Source organism: Alligator mississippiensis, chromosome 3 (assembly GCF_030867095.1).
Source record: "Alligator mississippiensis isolate rAllMis1 chromosome 3, rAllMis1, whole genome shotgun sequence".
NCBI classification, from domain to species: Eukaryota; Metazoa; Chordata; order Crocodylia; family Alligatoridae; genus Alligator; species Alligator mississippiensis.
The window spans coordinates 203,329,129-203,350,566 of NC_081826.1; the positions used below are offsets into that span (position 1 = coordinate 203,329,129).

The window sequence follows — 21,438 nt, forward strand, 5'->3', positions numbered from 1 at the left end:
GGCCCACGTTAAACAAAACACACATGTACAAAATTTCTGGGAAGTTTTGATGGCAAGGTCAGCCAAGAGACCAAGAACTAAATCGTTATATGTACTTATGCATCTCCAACTGATTTCCTTTCACAGGTCAGCTTAAATCCTTATGACAAACTGTGGATGGGGCATGACAGTGACAGAAGCTTTTCTCCTCCACATCCACTGCATCTACCAAAGTGTCACCCATTGAAACTGTTTTGAAACTGGGGTGAATAGCTTAATTAATCTGGCACATCTCCGCCCTGAAACCAAGTCTCTCTCAGTCTGCTGTGACAAATTTGCCACCTAATTTGCAGGCCAAGTCATCCATATCAAAGAGGGCTTGGGGACTCTGCACAAAAATACCTAAGAAGCTTGGTCTTGTCCGGTTTATGTGGATCATTTGAAATTGTTGTGACCCACCAATGTGGAAGACATGGTGGGGGAGAGGGAGCTGATGAGGGTGATCAGTTGTGAACTGGACCTATGCTTATCAAGCCAGCTGGGAGAGACTGGGGCTACTGCTGCTGGGGGTTATCAATGCCTTTCTCAGGGAGGGAAGGGTGCTGGGCATTCTTAGGTCTGTGACTGTCTGACTCCTACTCAAGAAACCATTGTCTGATGCTGACTCTCCAGGTAGTTATCACCTTGTCTCCAACCTCCTGTCTTGGGGAAGATCACTGAACACAGGGTAACCCAATAGCTCCAGGGATCAGATTCCTAGACCCTCCTCAGTCTGGTTTTCATCCTGGATATGGTCTAGAGATTGTGCTTTTAGTTATAGTTGATGATCTTTACCTGGACATCAACAAGGGAAATTGTGTCCTGCTGATTTTACTAGATCTTTCAGCAGGCCATGAGGTGCTGATAAAGTGTTTACAGGACATGGTGGGTACTCCTGGGGCCACTCTAAATTGGTTCTGCTCTTTCCTAGCAGGGAGGTCCAAGATGATGGTGATGGGTGAGTGCTTGTCAACTCCTTGGGACCTTTCCTGTTGGATCCCCCAGGGGTCCATCTTGTTGCCACTCCAGTTCAACATGTATATGAGGTCTCTGGGTGAGACTGTACAGAGATACCATCCATATGCTGATGACACACAGTTCTACCTTTTCCCTCTGATGTTGGCTGTACAGCCTGTCCTTTCCCAGCGCTTGGCTACAGTTGGGATTTGGAGGCAGGTGGACCAATTGAAATGGAATCCAGATAAGACAGAGGTGATGACAGTGGGCAGACAGCTTGCTTTGTGTGAGGTAGGAGGTTTACCAAACAGTATTATTGATGGGGTTCAGATTCCCCTTGTCACTTAGGTTTTCAACCTTGGAGTGCTCCTGGATCCTCTACTGCATATCTGGGTCTTCAGCTAGCAGCAGTGGCTGGGAGTGCCTTTTATCTGGTGAAAAGGCTGTGACCTTTTCTTTCAAATTCAGCTCTGTCCACCGTCATCTATGCCTTCCTCACCTCGAGGGTAAACTAATTCAGTGTGCTCTACATGGAGCTCTCCTTGAAGACTATGCAGCAGTTGCAGCTGGTACAGAATTCAATGGCCCAGCTTCTTATAGGGATGAGTGGCCAGCAGCATATGACTCCATGAGTCTGCATTGGCTCCCAGTAGCTTTCCAGGTAAAATTCAAGATGCTGGTTTAAGCCCTACCTAAGGGACAGATTCTCTTATGGTTGGGGACCTACCAACATCACGGTGGAAGTTGGCGGTGCTGTGGCAATTTTAATCTTGCTCTTTTTGCCATGTACCTCTCCTCCCCCTCCCTGCCACTGAGTGGCTGAGAGGCAATTCATTCTGCAGTTTTTGCCCCTGGGCTACTCACTGCCAGGGAAGGGGGACCCAGCAAAGACAGTGAGATTAAAGGTGCTGCTGAGCCATGAACATTCACCATTATTTAGGTCCATTGCGATCCCCAAGGTCAGCCAATACACTGAGTCTGCTTGCTGAAAACACATGGTGGGTCATTATCAGCAGTTGCTCTTCAGCTCAGGAACTCCTTCCCTCCCAAGAGCCACTACAGCTCCAGCCTGGACATCTTCCTATTTGGGCAGGCATTTAACAGACAATAGTTGAGGCAGGTTTTGTTGTGTGTTGATACTCTAGTTGCCTTTTAAGTTGTTTTGTTCTCCTGTTTTATAAGTTGTTCTGTTCTCTTATTGTAAGCTGCCTTTGTTGGGAAGGGTGGCATATACAATGAATAAATTAATAATGTGTTTTGAAAGAGGTCATACCCTGCCACTTCTGTTCTTGAATGAATCATCCAGCAAAAACAGGGCAATAGAAGACATGAATTCTTAATTTTTTTCTAAGGTGCATATACATCCTTGTGATAGTATGAAGGGGTTGTTATGCTCTCTTTAACGCCTTTCTAGATTGCCTGCAGCAAACCCACAACTGGTAGTATACTGTCAGAGCTCTATCCATCTTGTTGAAGTTATGATAATTATAGCAATTAAGGTAGAGCCCCCCCAAAGCCTGGTGCAAATGGATCTATTATGTAGCTCTGACATTTCCTCTACAAAATGCATCAAAAATGGATTCAATCATCTATACAAGGGAGTGGTAACAATGACTAAATTATCTGTGAGGGACTATCCATGAGCAATAAACCATTTCACCTTTTTGTCAAAATTATTCTACACGCCATATGAACACACAACAAAGAAAGATATTTAAAAAAATATTTATAGTGAAGAAAAAATAATAATGAAGGGGGGGTCACAAAATGAAACTAGTAGGTGTTAGGGTAACAATTTGGATATTAGGAAGCACTGAATCTGCAGCTGAATACAAAGGCATGACCTGTGTCCTAGCAAAGCTGCTGACCACAAGGCAGAATGATAGCTAAGCCAGCCATTTGCTTATGCTAAGTAACCACTTTAACTGTATCAACCATTTTCTGAGGGAAAAGCAGCAAGCGAATCTGTGCGAGTCTGTGTGCTGTGAACCAGCTACAGTAAGGAATGAGATAAGATACAGGGGCCCAAAAAAGGTGGAAGATGGTACAACCCGAGACAGAAAAAACAGACTGGAATGTGGAAAACAACACGTAATTGGTAACAGAATCCGAGATGAACATATGCAAAAAGGTAAATGGTGATTGGTGAGGAAGCCTCCAGAAGCTTCCAGGTTTTAGTCAAAGTCCACCCATTGACTGAAGAAGAGAAGTCAAGGTCTTAGACATGCGCTCATAGCAAAAAGACATGTAAATGAGTGAAATGCATAGGCAATTCCATGCTAATGAAGCAAACCGTAAACAGAGGTGGAGCTTGAGATGGCTGAGAAATGGGTGGAACGGAAGGCGGCACAAAGGAGGAGTGAATGTTAATGAGTATAAGCCAAAGTGTATATGTGTAGGATGAACCTATTGTTTGGGGCAGGACCCTGTTTCTTATGGCATGAGGCCCTTGTCTGAAGCTGTTTCCATTCTGAATAAAGCTGTTGCGAGCAATGCGTGCTGGTGTTTGCTCCCTGCTTGCTCTGGCTAATGAGTAACAGGACCCATTGGTAATTGGACTGTCGTCTCCCTAGTTGTTGGGCGCCACATGGAGTTGGGGGTCTAACAGTAGGTAGTAAGGTTAAAGCTAACAAAAGATTTTTTTTTTCCCCACACAGCATGTAATTAAAGTGTGGAAGATATTAAATACTATGGAAGCTGACAATTTAGCCAGATTCAAAAAGTGAACGGACTGTCAGAGGAATGGGGCATAATGGGAGTTAGAGATACAGCCTCTTAATCAGAACTTCCTACTAGACTTTAAATGCTGGAGGCTGCCAGTGAGAGAGGAACAGTGGAAAAAACCCTGGTCATACCCTGTTCACTCTGTCCTTCAGCATCCATTCTTCCACTGTGTGACACAGGCTATTGGGCAAGATGGACCCATGGTCTGACCCAATAAATGGCAGTTCTTATTTAGACTGATTATGGGGAGACTTGCCTATTACAAATACTTTTATATAAATGAGCTGCAAGGCTAAGAAAATGTTAAGAAAAAAACCCAAACTGGAAGCTTTTATCTTTATAGAAAAATCCCAGTGTTTCCTTTTCAAATTTCATAGAATCAGAGAAAATTTGGGCTGGAAGGGACCTCAGAAAATCAGCTAGTCCAACCCCCTGCCCAAAGCAGGACCATCCCCAGCTAGATTAAAGCCTTGGCTGGGATGTGTAGCTGGGTCTCAGAAACCTCCAAAGACTGAGATTCCACAACCTCTCTGGGTAACATGTTCCAGTGTTTTACTACCCTCCTCATGAGGGAGTTTTCTTCATATCTAACCTAAACTTCTCTTGCTGCAACTTGAGACCATTGCTCCTTGTAATTTTTAAAACACCAATATCATTTTATAAATATCCCTTGAGAAGTCATTTTTCTGTAGCAGAGAACATCTTAGAGTGCATTTATGCCATTTGAATATGTTAAAGTGGAGAATGTCAGATCAGATTAATAAATTTAAACCTCTCTCTCCATGTCCTAGAAAGATATCAAGCTGGCTAAAAGACTGACTGTAAAGAGCAGAAACTTCCTTTGTGAGTCTTAATAGGTATAGATTGTTGTAAGGAAAGGAAAAAAGTCCTGCTAGATACTTTTTCTGTCTTAACTCCAAGCTTTCTGCTTTATATAAAAGTTTTACTCTTCCATAGGAGAAAGTAAATGGCAGCCGGGCAACCTTAGTGATTAGTGACAGTACAGATATCCATGTCCAGCATCACCTGCAGAAGTGACACAAAAAAATAACACAAGCCTGCTGCTGTCAAGGGAGTAAATGACATTACCACAACACTCTAATCCCTTGGGGCTCTGGAACTTTAGGTAATGTTGCAGCATTCAACTTGCTCTTTAAAGTCTGCTCAGAAATGTAGTTGTTTCACCTGGCTAGACTATTTTATTAATGCAAACCATAATCTTTCTGTGCATTGCTAGTCAATGCATCCAGCATTACCATCTCATTGTGTAGATGCCATTTAACCTCACAGACAAACACACTTCCTACGTCACAGTCTGCAGGAAGTGGAGAGAGGTACTTAGTCATGTTAATCTAAAGACAGGCGGCAGAAGGCAGGGTACAGATGCACATTATACACTCATTAAGTCAAGGATGCACAAGCTTTCGTGAGCCAGAGCTTACTTCATCAGATGCTATGAAATGCTATGGAAAGGTGAGAACAGACATTGCCTTAATTTTTTTTATGGCAGCACAAAGATGAAACAAAAAGATGTCCATACCCCCGTGACATCACAAATCCCCCAAATCTGTGGCTGTGAAAACATGGCAATAGGTTGTGCTGCTTTATTGTGGCAGACATCCATTTCCTCGGCAGTGGGAAAGTGCAGGCAGCCAGAACTGCCCATGCCCTCCACTTGCCCTGGGTAGTTCTCCACATACTTGAGGGGCTTGATCCTGCACACCCGGGGATTTCCTGGGCAGTGTCAGGCCCCTCAAGCCTGTAGAGCATCTGCTCAGCTTTCCCCTCTTACTGGATGCATCTACCTGAGATGTTTACTGTGGGGCTAATTAGCTCCACTTTAGTAATTAGTAAATGTCTCACACATGCAGCCCTATTAGGCCACAGTAAACCAATTAACTCCAACTAGGTTAGTATTTGTAAATAGAAGTACTATCCTACTGTGGAGTTCTTTAGTGCTCAGCAACACATGTATAGACCTGGCTGGCTGAGGCACGAGAGCAGCGCCGTCCCTAGATGGGGCGACTGCCCCAGACCCCGCACTTTGGCAGGTCCCGCAGAGCTGGGCCAGCTTTGTGTCCAGCTGCTCACCACCGTGTCCAGGTCCTGCACAGGCCAATTCACCGCATGCCCCGCACTCTGCTATGATCATCTCTGCATGAGAGTGCTTCAGTGCAGTGGTTGCCTGCCAGCTTCCCCCCAGTGAAACACACTTGTGCCCCAGCCAGCCTCTCCATGGCATGTTGAGCCAGGTCAGAGCAGCCCTGGGCTGGCAGGCTGACACCCTGGGTTGCCTGCCTGCTGGGGCTGCTCCGACCCAGCTCAACATGCATTGGTCCTGGGTGTATATTCACATGCAATGCCCAGGAGGAAAACTCCAGCACAGTGTGTGCCAATGTTTATTGCTGCATGTTAATTTTATGTGTAGATGAGCCCACAAGGATGCATCCCTGGGAATTGTGGTGCACATCTCAGTAAGCAGAAAAGCCGGGCTTTCTCCACTTATGAAATGCACCTCCATATCTCCTGGCCGTGTCATCATAAGCAGCGAAAGCATGGGGTTTCTTGCTGAAGGGGACATGTTGGGGAGATCATGAGAGTGATGGAACTGGCTTTTATGGAGATGCAGCTCTGGGAGGCACAGAAGCTGGGGAATTCCTGGAACCTCATGTTTCCATGCTGGGACCTATGCCAGGTCGTATGCTAACCTGTGTCAGCATGGGGTGACATGAGAGCTGGGAATTTCCCAGCTCCTGCCCTGCTCCATGTCTCCGTGTGAAACAGATTGGTGTGGGACCTGGCAAAGAGGTGTGGTGCAGTGAGAAAAATCGGGGAATTCCCAGCACCTCAAGCTTCCATGCTGGGCCCTGCACCATCCTGCCCCTCCTTGCCAGGACCTGCACAGACCTATATTTCACCCAGAAGGACAGGTCAATGCAGGTCCTAGCAAGAAGGTGTGGGGAAGTAAGGGAGGTGGAGAAATGTGGGATAAGGGGCAACATGTGTTTTGCCCAGTAAAATGGATCAGCTCTGGTGGGATTCCTTCCCATGAGTCCATATAGTAATATACCTTAGGTATATCAGGGGGACAAGAGGGCAGCTGTAGTGGAGACAGACTTCAAGGTCTGTCATAAGCAGATTGGCATATGGGAGGGTGGGCTATATGTGTGCCATGTCAGTGCTGCTTGTGTTAGGTATTGGGAATCCTCAAATCTGAAACAGTGGCATGGGGGGACAATGCAGGAGAGCATGATGAAACAGAAAAAGTGATATCTGGAGCCCTCTCTGTACACCAGCATTCCCTATGAGGACAGGTTACAGGAACATTATCCCCAAGGAGGACACTGCTCGTATCCTTTTAATTCTATCAGAATAAAGTATTTGCCAAAGTTGCTAGAGAAAAAAAAATCACCCCAGACAGTCACTGGAGGGTGCATTAAAGCATGTGATGCGAGAAGAATGAACTTCAAGGATTCCTGGTAGCCTTTTGTGCCCAAAATTATTATAATTTTTGGATCATTTATAGAAGCGGGAAAAAAAATAAATGACTTGATTATGTCTATGAGAGCAAATAATATTGATCAAGTTGTTCTTTGATGGTATTGTCTCATGTCTTTCATTGGAAATATTTCCTTTTTTCCCCCCCCTTTCAAATCCACTAAACTGTATCATAATTTGTTTCTTTCGTAAGCACTGAACTGATCTACATGAAAGTATTACAACTCTTTACTTGCAATAGGAATTTAAGTTCTTTAGAAAAAGTGTACTTTGCACCCAAATGCTAATTTTAATGAATTTCAAAAGCTTCTAGGAACAAATTCTAATGGGCAAAATTGAAGGAAGTTGCTTCGGGGAGCAAAGAGAGATAAGCAACTACTGGGAAATTCAAACATTTCCCAAAAGACAGGTCACAGAAAGAAGACCCAGGATGAGAAATGTACTGAGGCAGGACCGTTCACACCATTTAAATGCTGGGGCCTGACCACCAGTAAATCCTCATGGAAAATGTTTGCTTTGCATGTATTGGGTTGTGGAGAGGACAACTCCAAAAAGTTATTAGTACCAAACAAACCTTGCTTTAGTAAGTCAATTAATCTGTACAATACGTGAAAGCAAAACCTAGATACATTCCTCAGGAACAGTTCCAGAAAACGCGTGACCCAAAGAAATGAATACTTAAAAGGACAGCTGTTGACATATGCTCCAGCTGATCACAGTTGTCAGATAAGAGGAGTTGTCACCAAAGACCAGATCAAAAGGTCACATGGTCAGTGTAACCATTTGAATGGATACGTGTTTGTTCTTTTCAGTGGCTAAAACAACCCCTAGGCATTTGGGGAATTTCTTGAATGTGACTAGCTCTGACTCCTCTCACTCTGTTCCCGGATTTCCAACATTTCATTTATTTTTTTAACAGAATACACTCGAAGAATTGTACCAACATGCTTCATGAATGCTGTAATATATGACTAGACATATACGCAGGATGGTGTTTTGTTTGATTATGAAAGTGATTTACTGCTTAGCAAGAGGAAACTCATCCCTTTCGCAAACGGCCAGCACAATGCCCAAGCACCGCTTAAACCCTCAAGATACGACATAAATAGTAGTTAAGGGGTATATGCAACTTGTGCTGGTTCCCTGCAGAACAAGGGAGTTTCCCCCTAAACCAATAGTTTCTTTTATAAAAACAATAAAACTATTTAATGACACTTCGCAGGAAGATGAAGGCTCTAACATGACTAAATATCCTCACACATATGTTCCTTGTATGAGTTATTAGCACTTGCACTTGATTTGACTGAACAGTGTACTTTCCTTCTGAAGCACTTTTAAGATAGAATTGATGTAGTCATAAATAGCTAATTCAGACGCAATGCAACATAATCTCAGGCTACGCCCCCTGGATAATGCTGACATGCAGCGTCCTCAGTGCAAAGAGTAAATGTTTCACTTGAGGTTAAGTATTTGCAAAGTAAGCTATTGCTTTAGCCCAAGAGGAAGAAACTGGAAGAACCAGAAAATCCTGAGAACAGCTAGATGCTAGTCTGTCAGGAACAGATGTACAGGTATAGAAGTTCCCAGGTAAATCCCTTCTATATTATCATTTCCTTGATGCTATTAACAATACACTCTTGTGTTAGGAACTGTACAAATGCACAGAAGCTAAACAAGCAAGAGAGCCATCTAGAGCCCATAAGGTATGTACACAATGCAGTGCCATGCAGAGATACTGGAGCGAGTTCTAAACAGTGTACAGATATAGTGACCTGAGCTAGCATCTTAGTACAGTGAATTAACCTGGGCAATGCTCCACCCTGCTTCAGCTATTCTGCTTCCAGTATCTGAGGCATCTTGGATAGGCTGGTATCTCCGCAACGATACTACATCAAGCCATGCAGACACATCTTCAGTTACCTGTAGCCCAATTCCAAGTCCAGTGGAGCTAGCAGGAGATTTGCAGCCAAATTCAATGAAGTAGATAAAGTGCATTTTTTAGCAACTATGACAGTCTCTCCACTGTTATGTAGACAGACGGTATTGTGCCTGTCACTTCTTTTGTATAGCATCACTTAGATAAACTGTGTCTTCAAGGTAACAGATGACTAGATTGTGCTTCAGTCGTATGTATCCGAGCATGGCATAGGGCCTCCTTATCCTGAACTTTCTTGTTCAGCCTTGCCAGGTCTCATGTTTGGATGCAGAATAATTCAGGAGAGCACCCTGAGAGCAAGGAGGTGCTGAGGATTAGAGAGTGTGCTCCATTCTTCACACTCGCTAGCTAGAGTAGCTGACGAGGCTTACAGGTGGAAAGGGAATGGCACCCTTTCAAGGGCTGCAACGATTTCATCCCCTCCCTCTGCCCCCCACCCTTTCCCCATGCTGCAGAACAAGAGGGCAGGAATTATGAATTAATCTGGGCAGAGATTAAAGGGTCATTTAACTAATCAATTTTTTTTTTAATACATGATTTACCCAGGAAGAGCCACAGAATCATTAGCACTGAATTACACACTCTCAAATGCCACCATGTGCACAACAGCATAGCAAAATCCTTCCTTAGATATGCTACAAGACAGGTGGCATGCCTTTAAAGCAGATTAGGCATATACTGTAGTTCGAACTGGCAGACAGTAACAGCATACTTCCAGTAAGGAATATGCATCAAAGATCAAGTACTCAAGCACTAAATCTGTGATGCAACTATCCCATTAACAAAGATTTTGGCTAAATGCCTCCTCAGTGAGATCTCTTAGCTGTACCAGAAATAAACTGGTATCTCTGTGGTGGACGTAAACCCATAGCTGAGCAATGCTTGACTCCATTTGAAAAGGACTTTTCTATACAGCTGGATTTAGTTAGATAAAAAAACACCCAAGAAAAAAAAACAACCCAAAAAAACCTTACAAAAGCCTTACAAAAAACCCCCAAACAAACCCAAGAAAACCTTACAAAAGCCCTACTTTTAGTCTGAGGAAAGTTCCCTCCCAGCTGCTATAATTGCTAAGTACTTGTTCTCAAGTCAATTTCTGCCTTCCACATAGTACATTTAAATTCCAAAATATATTTTAGTAAGTACTGACCTCTTACAGCATGTATATTTATATACATATTGACTGACTCTGAGGACAAGAGCAATAAAATATTATTATCAGGGGAGAAAAATAGTTCCTCAGGTTGTGAAATACTGTACAGAGGGAGGACAATATACATATTTAAGATGAAGTGATAGGTCTTATGGTTTTTTTACTGCCATTATCTGGTGAGACTCTTGGCATTAATGCCCCTGTGAGTGGATGCAATGGAGTTTGTAGGCTCAATCCCTCCCTGTATCGGAACATGAATACAGAGAGGTAGACAACTGCATTAGTCTGAATCAGTCTCTAAGGTGGCAAACTGTCCTGCCTTAAGCATGTGACCAATATACCTTAGGAGGGGAAAGGGGACAAAGATGACTTAACATCCCCTAGATCTTGAGATTGGTTCTGGGCTACTTTGGCCCCCAGAATTTTTTTGAGCAGCTATGTTCGTCTATCTGGCACAAGGCAGTGCCACGCTGAAACATGCCACACCTACTCCACGCGTGCTAGCTCCTGAACTGGAAGCAGCATGGATACACTGCTGCACACATGTTCCTCTCAGGGTAAGTCTATACTGCTTAGTTATGATGCCAGGAAGGGCTGTATTGGCATGTGCTGTGCCCGCTATATCTGCGGGCCCTTTGTCTGGTGCTTGCATATATGCCAACAAGCTATGGGTATCAGCTAAGACATTTCTGATTCAGGAAATTGTGTGTGTGGAGTACATGCGTTACATCTCAGCATAGAACAGCTTGGGATTGTAACCAAACAGTCTAGACACACCCTTAGGGTTCAGCAGAGGCAGAGCAAGTTAACACCTGCAAAGAGTCATTATAATGCAGCTACACAAGTTCAGCTTTGGGAACTAAAAAATGTCCAGAGCAGGCACAGCCCACCTCAGCACAATACTGAGCCATATAGATACACTTTACTGTGAACCTAGCAGCCAAGGCCCCCAGGCTGTCATTCGGCCAGTTGGAGGAAAACAGCAATTGCTGCTTTTGCAAGACCTTCTCTTTCAAGAAGCTTTCCTATGGACATTATAATATTTTTTAACTAATATTTTTAAACTGTCTAAACAGGTAAAATACACACACCCACCCCTTCCTCAAGGCAAGTAGCTAACAATAGAAGAAAAGAAGGAACACCACACATGTTATAAATTGCTCCATGCTGGTCTGACCTACCTGGAAAGTACTTAGGTCGGCGGTTCTCAACTGGGATGCTTCAGCAGGGGTGCCACCAGCACCGCAACCAGGTAAGAGTCCCATATGCATTTTGTGCACAGCCAGATGTAAGTCCCAGTCCACTCTCCCTGCTTCTTTCCCTTCAGACTTCTCTCAAAAGTAGAGGTGCACAGGACAGTTTGACCTGTTTTTGGGAGATACCTAGCAGGGACAGACTGTAAAGGGCTGTGGCAAGAGCCCTCAGCCATTCCCAATCTGGCTGTGCACAAGGAATGCGAGGCACTTTTACATGAGGGTGGCAGTACCTGCTTGAGAACCAGGTAAGTTGAGGCAACACCAAACGTGCATCTCAACTGGGGATGCTGCCAAATTCAGAACATTTATGGAGGGGTGGCCTGACTCCAGAAAGTTTGAAAACTACTAAAATTTAGGTATTCTGGAAATGGATGAGACAAAACCCTAAGCCAGTGCTGTTCAACTGTTGGCCTGCAGGAACATGCAGCTCCCAGTCACCTGCTGTTGCCCTTATCACTCCCTTATCACTACAGCAGCTGCTGGGGGCTCGAGGGTCCCTCTCCCTCCTACAGCTTCTATTGCACGTCCCTGCCCCAGGGGCTGGGGCGGTGCAGCATGGCATACATAGCACAGTGCGGAGTGCTGGGGTAGGCAGGGGCTCAGGAGCACTGTATGGCGTGATGTGGGGGGGAGCCCACAGATGGACAGCCAAAGGCAAGGCAGGTGCTATGTGTGGTACAGTAGAGGGAGGAGGACCTGCCATGCATGCAATGCAGCCAGGGGGAAGCACCCATCTATGTGCGGTGTAGCAGGGGGGTGGAGACCCCACATGCACATGTTTAGCAGCCTGGGGACCTCTGGCCCCTGCTGGTGAGGTGGCATCACAACGTGTGGGCCCCAATCTTCTGCGCAGCTTTGTGCTCTATTTTGTGCTCCCTGTCTGCTCTCCTACTCTGCTTTCTGCTCCCTGCTCTAACTGCTGTTGCTGTGCTGCCTGTCCCCTTCCTGATCTGCCACATAACACATGGAAGCAGGCTGTCGCACACATGCCACTGGTTGATCACCCTATGTTAGACAGTGCTCAGCAATTCCTTTAAAAATTCATGCACATTGGCCTGCATTAAAATTTAGCACGGACTAAATGCGGATAAGTGACATAAGACCTCTTGGAAGAAGAGGAAAAGGAAAAACTGAAATCAAAATCCTCATATAGCTCATTTCTGAATCTAAATCTTAGGTTCTGTGCACAGTGCATTGCATCTGGCAAGACTAAGACACCATTTAGAACAAGTGCTTAGTTGAGAAACTGAATTATTTACCGGGAGGCAGAATAAAAGTAAAGAAATCACTAAAAAGCCTGCTAGAAAGATAACCATGTAGGTGAACAGGATGTTCTTTTAAACATGAACTCTGGCACAGAACATAACGTAACAACAGAAGTGATGTGCCAGAAAGCTAGCAAATGCTGCTTAGCATAATCAGAAACTTATTTCATATGGAGGTCACTAAGTAAATACAACTGTCCTTGTCTCCTTCAAGGAAAATATAATCTACCACTGAATTCCTCTCTCAACCCACTGTTAGCTTTGGACTTTCCTGAGGTGAACAAAGTCTCTATTGACACACTCCCAAGCTACTAGTTACAACTCATGCAGGAGTCATCTACCTGGGAAAGCTGATTCTTCAGATCATATGTAGGCACCCATAACTAGGAAGCTAAAATTCATAATGCATCTTTGTTCCTGACTTGCTAGCTAACTCCTCCAGGGGCAGCTCTAATTATTCATGATGGATTATTCATTTTACACAGCTTTACACTTAAGTACTTAAACATATTTCAAAATTCCAGTGGAAGCAAATTATCTCCCAAAGCTGCCTAAACCATCTGTAGACGAGATTAATTGTTAGTCAACATTGAACTGTAATGGGTAGGAATCACATTACAGCTGTACTAGTGATTGATGCAAAAAAAAAAAAAAATGTGTATTCTAGTTCATTTATTTTTCACCTCCTACCCCACAGAAACAAACTCTAAGCAATTATTTGGTTCTAATGCATTGGAGTAATAACCTGGAGGGTTTGGACCAAATTCTGCTTTCAACTCCACTGGTATAAACCTAGAGGCATATCACTAAAACAATACATTTGTTGTCCACTTACTCTGGTGTCAATCGCTGATTTTAGTCCGTGCCTGTGTGCACTAGGGTGGCCATCATAGTCCAGCTGTCCTCTGTCCTCCATTGATACGAAACCCAACGCCTTTATGCCCTCTATTTTTCTCCCGAAAAATAGAGGGCATAAAGGCGTTGGGTTTCGTATCAATGGAGGACAGAGGACAAAGTAGCAGAAAACTGGAATGTCCTCTATGATGGACACCGTAGTGTATACAAGCATGCTCTGTTCCAGTTAGGAATGCAACTTAGGGGCACATCCAGACGAGCCCGCATGTGCTTCTTGTAACATCTCAAATCCCTATGGAGCGTCTCTATGGTTAGCCCTCACCCTGGTGCTGAAGCATGCCAGCAGCGGGGAGATGGACCCAGGCTTCACTGCCAGTAAGTAAGGGGTTGAGGGGCTGGAGGAGGGGACCATGGGGGGGACCTCTGCTGGCCTTGCTCACTCCCCCAACCCCCCGATCCCTTCCCCACCCGGCCCCAGCCTCCCCAAGCCTGCCTGCCCCGAGCCCCCCCAATCCTTTCCCTGTCCAGCCCCACCCCCCGCTCCCCAGCATCATGGGAGAAAAACAACAACAACAAAATCCCTGGCACTTACTGGCAGTTCCAGCTGCCGTCTGAGTCACTGGGGCCCCGCCTGCACAGTGCAGGGTCGGGTGACAGCCCTAGTGGCCCCAGCCTGCTGCCCAGGGGGTACTCTGCCCTTGCTCCTGGGGTGAGCAGAGGCTTAAAAAAAGAAAAAAAGTGTTGGAGGCTGGGGTTGGGGGGGGGGCAGCCATGGGGGGAGTGGGGCAGGTGGGGCAGTAATCTGGAGGGCTGGGGGAGCAGGCGGGGGTGAGGCATGTGGGTCCTGCAGGGGGGGCCATGGCTCCTGTTGGGCAGCAGCAAAACATATATTCATGTATTCATGAAACATGTATTCAGAATTCATTTTATTATTATGAGAGAGACAGTACTAGTCTTCCAAATTGCTTTAACACTGTGGATATATCAATAAAACATTGCCCAACTGATCACTGTCTCTCTCTCTCTCTCTCTCTCTCTCTCTCTATATATATATATAATGGTCTTTTGTTTTAATTGTGGAGAAAGATGGATTTCAGGGTATTTTACAGAATGACTTTGGGATTTTTTTTATCTGGGATTTTTCAGTTTTCCAATAGGGAACACCAGAATTCCTGCTAGGGAGGCCAGTGGCAGGACCCTGCCTGCTCAGAGCTGGCACACTAGACCCAGCTGGCTGTGGCTGACCTCCTGGCCAAATGGGGCCAGAAGGATATGCTTTGACAGTTCAAAGCAGGCCACCACACCCAGAAAATCTTCCAGGTGATAGCTGCCCAGATGGCCGGGCAGGGGCACACATGGCAGTAGTGCCGCACAAAGGCCAACCCTGCAGCCACGGCCCACTGGCAGCTGGCTCAGAGGGGCAGATGCCTCTACTGGCTGTGCAGTCCCTATCCAGGCAGGTGCACAGCAGGTCACAGCCAGGCAGCAGCCCCCACTGCCACACTGCTGCAGTGGGTAGAGGGTGCAGGGAACTCTCAGGGCTGGTTCAGCAGTCCAGCTGGCACCAGGGGTAGTGTCCCCAGGTACCAATTGGCTGGGCCCCAGAAGCTCCTGAGAGTGAGTAGCCCTGAGCTACTTGCCAGGGCAGCTTTTTGTACTGCTGGGGCCAGGACAGGTTCTGGCTCTGGACTCTAGCTCCCCCTGGCTGCAGATCTGGGAGGAGCTTGGCAGGGTTATTTTGTCCCAAGAGGCACAATTTGCTCCACACCAAAGTGCATGTCCGAGCACATGCGCCGAGGCAAAAAGCCCTGGCTCAAATTTGCTCCGCTTCTATTTGAGCTGTTGCAAGCACATGAGCTTGCATGTGTGGACGTGCCCTAGGAATCAAAGTTGCAGTGGATCTACCGCTTGAGTTAAGGACAATTGCCAGTAAATCGTGGACTCTCTTGTTATTGACCTGTGGACTTGCAAAAAGGATAAAAACCTATGATTTCTATGAAATATGTCTATTATTGATATATGGATTTTAGCTGGCTCCCTGAATCTCTGATTTAGTTAGTTTATAATGTGCAAATCTACCCAGGGGGCACAGACACTCAACCTGGTGATCAGTGGGAACAGAGTTTGAGCAAGAAAGAATCAATTATGGGACAGAAACTTCTAAGTTAGCATAAGACAGAATCCATTCTGACATTATGAATCAAATTTGACTTGAACTTAAAACATTACTGGGTTCACTTCCTACTTAGAAGAGAATGAATGAGTAAGAGTTCTCAATTCTTTCCCCCTTTGCTAACATCCAGCCCTTACTTCCTCTTAACCACGGCGGTCTTTAGTCAGTCCATGTCTCTGAACAAACTCCTGCTGTTTTCTCTACTGGATTTTAAGATTACAAACCCTTCAGGGAGGGGCTCTCTCTTTCTGTGGTTTTATTGAACTAGATGACATGTCCCTAATCCCAAATAGGGCCTGTGGGAATTACCACAATGCAGATATTTAACAAACAATAAGTGTCTATTCCCAGCTTTGGCAATAACATTATGGGCCTGTTCTATCACTCTGAGTTGGTTCTCTTTCCCTTCCCGCAACCTATCCAGGCACTTAGCCCTCACCTGTAGGCCCTTCATAGCATTTTTCCTATTATTTTGCTTCATAATCTAAGAGGCCCTGTATTATCTGACTTTTGCCTTAACTTTCTAATTTGCTTTCCCTCCTCAAAGGAAGTTAAGCTGGTTGAATAACTGGCAAACTAAAGCTGCTAGAATATGAAGTTACTGAGATCTTGAAAATGGGCAAAATCACCAACAACTGCACTGATAGTAAAGGCAAGAAGGTGGCCTTACCTTGATCACATTCTGGGAGTGCTGGATAAAAGGCTGCCCAAATAAGTCCTCTTTCAGGAGCCCAGACAGCTGGAAGACCCTTTGCAGTGTAACAAGGCCTGAAAAAGCAACCTTGCAAGTTAACAACCTACATAGATTAAAAGAACTGGACTGGACTGGCTGGTGAAAACTGACCTCTCTCTCCTGCACCTGCTGATGTGAGGAGTGGAATGGGCTGGGCTAGACTATAAAAATGAAGTTGAAGAAAATAAATTATATGAATAGAAAAATACTGCATGTTAATATATATATATAAAAAAGAGAGAGCACAGGAGCAGGTTTTGGTCACCTTCTGTGCAAACCGGTAACAAGGATAATAAAGTGAGAGAGAAAAAAGTGTTCAGTAATAATATCCCCCTGCTCTTTGGGTAATTTAAACCCTCCTCTTTCTCAATAGGTGCTGCTGTGGCCAGAGGGATGCACACCTGGTGGAGTGTAGTTAGTGTTTCTATCTCTACCCTTTGCAGGAGTCTTGCTGGGGATGACTGCTTTAAATTGTCTTTAGGGCTAAGTACAGACAGTCAAAAAGCCTGAGGCTGAATGGAATCAATCTCCACAGTTTAGTCTCAACTCAGTAGATTGAACCAATAAGCAAGTGAAGAGACATTCACTTTTGATTTTGGAAATGTAGCCACATGCCTTGCAGTGGCCCAAGCCAGGAGCTTGGGGACTCTAGAGCATACCTCCCAGTTCCCCTGGAGCAGACAGCTCCCCTGGAGCTCCCCTGGAGCAGACAGCCAAAGCTACCTGGTCCACCCTGGGGGGAGGGGATGTCCAAAGCATCCTGGGGTGCTGAGGGACTGTAAATTAACTTGAATCTGGAGGGGATCTGGGACAGAAATTCAATATACTGATTTAACTTAAATTAGTTAAGTCTGATACTGCATCTATCCAGGTTTATCTTAAACCAGTTTCAGCCATTCTGAAAGCAGTTTATGTGCACTGAATGTACAGATTTGAACTGGTTTCTGATCACTTATACCAGCTTATGTGAAGGAGCCCATCTGGAAGCTGTTGCTTAGGGGATGCAGTGCATTAACATGCTTTTAAATTGTACTTGGTAGAGGGTGCACTCTTTCCAATACTGAGGGCTGCTATGCTCACTGGGGTGTTTCAATTTTGAATCAAGTAAGTGGATCTGATATACCTTTTTGCATAGTCTAGAGACTTTGTATAGAACAGACTTCGTATGTGCAGATGCACACTCATAGAATGAAATTCCAACCTCACTTACCCTGTGAATGCCTCATAATTCTGCTGATTTGAAGTGTCACTAAAGCTACCTATGAAAGAGAGCAATTAGTCTATGTTCTTGAACTTGCTTTTTGCATCATGTACTGAATAAATATCCATGTTAGCATTCAGAGCTACTATGCTTCTATGTACCTTAAATGCAATTTATTCTGTGCTAATGCATACTGAGCACTTGATGGCAGTATTTCACTTAGATTTTCCCTTATTCTGACAGCTCTAGTAGATCAGAGGTTTTGTGGATCCTCAAGAGAGCTTTAGGCTTTTCTGGAGTTGGGAAGATACAGTAAACATAATTTACTCTTGAAGCCCCCCTGCTCTACATCACAAAATTGCACATAAATATAATCTCTGAACAGTTCATTTTTTGGTCATTGGCATTATCCTTCTCTCTTGAGATCTCTTATTTAACATCTCTGCTCAGACACAGGACATTAGTGACTCTGCTGGGCCAACCTGAATCTATAAGTGACTACAGTGCAGCTGATGATGTTTGTCTGTCTTAATCAGCCTGTCCCCAGCCACAGTACATTTATGTCAGAACCTGCCTTCAGTAATTATTGTGCTCAAGGGGCCAGATACCTAGCTGTGATTCAGTCATGTTGCACTGCTCTGCAGCAGCAAAGAGGTTAACAAGATCCTGTAACCAGGCAAACAAGGTTCCTTTCAGCATTGCAAGATCGCCATGAGGTACACCAGAGCAGTTCTGTGCTCCCTTCCTCCTCCCCCACACCCTTCTTATGCTCATGGCACAAAGCAGGGTATGGGGAACAGCCCAAACAATGCTGAGCTCTGGTGATTTTGGAAGCTACTATAAACCAGTGAAAATTTAAGGAAGCCTTAGGACTACTCTAGCTTGTTTTGGGGACCACAGACCTCAGAAATCAGAATGGGGAAGTTACAAGTGTAGCATCCCGGTTCACGACCTAGGATTGGGTACAAAGTGCAGTGAACCCCAGAATTAAAAGCCAAGTTCAGTAATTTTGGCAAACCCCTGAAAAGGCATACTAGAAAGGGATAGACTTCTTTCCTCTTTCTATCCACTGTGGGCTTGAGCTGGGCTACTCTAGCCAGAAACAGAAACAACCAAGGTAAATAGCCAGAAACAGAAACAACCAAGGTAAATGTCCTTGTTACCTTCTGAAGCTGCTATGGAAGGAGAAGAGTTATTTTCATCCCTATACTATTAGCAAACTTTATCCATGGAAAAAGTCTTGCAGGTGTTGTTAACATATGCAAACTTCCCCAATCCAAATAGTGAAATTCTACACAGCCCTGGGGGCCAAATTGCCAGCTTTCAGACATTTACCTTCCCTAACACAATCATCTGCTTCTTCTATTCCTTTTTTTTTGCAAAGGGAAAATAAAAAAGGCAAGTGCATTTTTTTTTGTCCTCATCACCGTCTTCTCTTCATTTTTGTGTAAAGAGGTTTTTTTCTTCCTTTAATTCACTGAATCCCATGAGGGGCTGGGGTTGATAGCCCAGAGATTGCAAGTTCAAGGCCATAGCAGAAGGACACAAAAAAGGAAAGGACTGTATCCTGTAAAAAAGGCTTTGGTGGCTCAGCAAACCAAAGTTTTCTGGTCACAGGTTCAACATCTGAATTATTCAGAGAAGTAGAAATCTGAAAAGAAACCTTCTGGATCAAGGTTTCACCTGAGGTTTGGGCTCCCAGTTACTAATTTAGAGATGGCCCAAACCTCAAAAATAAGATATTTTAAGCACCTCCAGGTGCAGGAGTTGAATCTGTACTTTTGATTTTGGTCTGTTTTCTAACTCCTTTCATCTGTAAATGCTCACTTAGGCAGTCTCCGGATGCAAGAGTCTCCAGCATCCCCTCAGTTCATAGCTGATGTCTTTACCTGAATTATTCCTCTGTCCCCTTGTAATAAATTAATAATTTATGCTAAGTAAAGTGATACTTCTGGGAGTCAAGCTGATCAAATACAGAAGTTGTTAGGCCCACTGAAAGCAGTTGCTGAAATTGTTATAGCTCTAAAATAGATCGTGCGTGCGTGTGCGTGGTGGTGATGGTGGTCAATGATAGAGGTAATTCTGAATTTTCCATGGGACAGATTTCAAAGTAAAAAAAAAAATTTCTAAAACCAACTGAACCTTCTCTTTAAAGATTTCCTCTGGAACAGAAACTCCAAAAATATTACTTTGGACACATTTAATTTAGAACATTTCAAAATTAATTAGGTGCTGAACTCTGAAATTCAGGCTTTCATCTCAACCTTGGGCTGATAGGTGTCTGGCTTCTAGCAGAAATTGGGAGGACTTGGGAGCTCCTATTCAAGTTCCCAGGGCTTTGAAATTCCATGTTGCAGGGCCAGGAACTAAATTCCTGCCAGGACTGGGGTTCTGAGGTCTTTCAGGCTCCCAATTCTACATCCAGAAAACTAGAAGGTCCAAGAGCTGTGGGGTCCTTGGCCCTGGGCCACTTTGTATGCAGGATTGCCCCAGAACCATAGATCTTGGAAACCTTGGTGTCCTGAGTAGGCCATGAGATTAACTGTCAGGAAACCAGGTAGGACAAAACCCCGCCTGCATTTTCTTGGAACCAATATTTAAATAATAATAATTTTGACAAACTGGGATTTTTTTATGTAAACCTTTGCTGTCAGGAAATTCTCAGTGAATTCCATTCAATAAGTCAGGTTTCTGAGAAGCTGGTTGGTGATGGGCATTAGTTTTAATCTATACACTGTAGACCAGAGGATCCTGAGCTCTCTCCTCCAGTTCTATAAAAAAAACTCGAATGGGGGAATGCAAATAACAAGTCTGGGTGAAAGTTTTCTGTTGAAACTTTAGTCAGTGAATAATTGGATTTAGGATTACATGAACATTTTTGTGGAAAGTGTCTGCTTTCCCTTGAGGTGCTCTTTTTTTTTCTTTTTTTTTTTTAACTTTTCGTCAGAAGAAATGTAACCAAACAGAATTTCTACCCCAAATTCTCCATACCTAAATACTTTTGGCAAAAAAAAATAAAAAATTCTATTGAAAATTTTATCAAAGTGAAAATGATGCTTCTATAAATGGAGTTAGTGAACAGATTCAGTGCCAGTAGATGGTGCTCAAGCATATACAACATTGCTTTTGGGTTTTGTAGGTGCAGCAAAACTTACAGCTTGTGTGGTAAATGGATTCTTGGATGCATCTCTCTGAAAGGGAGCAGCTCCTGTATGCAGAGTCAACAAGAGATTGATTTTTCAAAGATACCAAATATCTATAGCTCTTGGAGCTGCCAGCCTTCACACTGTCTTGGTGTACGGGGGAAGGAAATTAAGCTCCAGTTTTTCCTGGCTTTTGCAAAGAGCATGCACAATATTTTCTTACTTCTTGCATTATTCCAACTATGCAAGTGCTAGAGACATCCCTGTGCTGTGAATGTTTCTGTAAGTCTCCACTACATTTATGCCATTTTTAACATTGACAAAACAAATTACTGTTTATCAGACAATAGGGACCAAGTGCCTTCCTTCCTTGTACAGCATTATCATGTCCATGACATTTCACTTTTTATACCAGTCGTATACTCTGCTCATCTATTGGTCTCAAACAGCGCAGACAGAAGTTACAGAAGATGCTAATGTCTTCATCTGACCCCTCATACAATGAGGGTTTAGATTTTTGCTTGTT

General features: G+C 44.2%; 1 protein-coding gene and 1 long non-coding RNA gene across 3 annotated transcripts in view; one reads left to right on the forward strand and one right to left on the reverse strand.

The window, feature by feature from the left end:
- The window catches only part of SLC28A3 (solute carrier family 28 member 3), a 165,579-nt gene extending 148,792 nt beyond the window's left edge, over positions 1 to 16,787 (reverse strand). Inside the window, exon 1 of one of the 2 annotated variants that reach the window (XM_059724822.1) lies at positions 16,506 to 16,787. The gene's annotated coding sequence lies outside the window, so the exon portion shown is untranslated. The remainder of the gene's footprint in view (positions 1 to 16,505) is intronic. The other variant, XM_059724823.1, reaches the window with a different exon arrangement.
- Positions 8,699 to 16,512, forward strand: LOC109280837 (uncharacterized). Its single transcript, XR_002087288.2, has 3 exons — positions 8,699 to 8,784; positions 11,363 to 11,538; positions 16,383 to 16,512. It is a non-coding gene; the product is annotated as an uncharacterized LOC109280837 (long non-coding RNA).
- Positions 16,788 to 21,438: the final 4,651 nt, after the last annotated feature.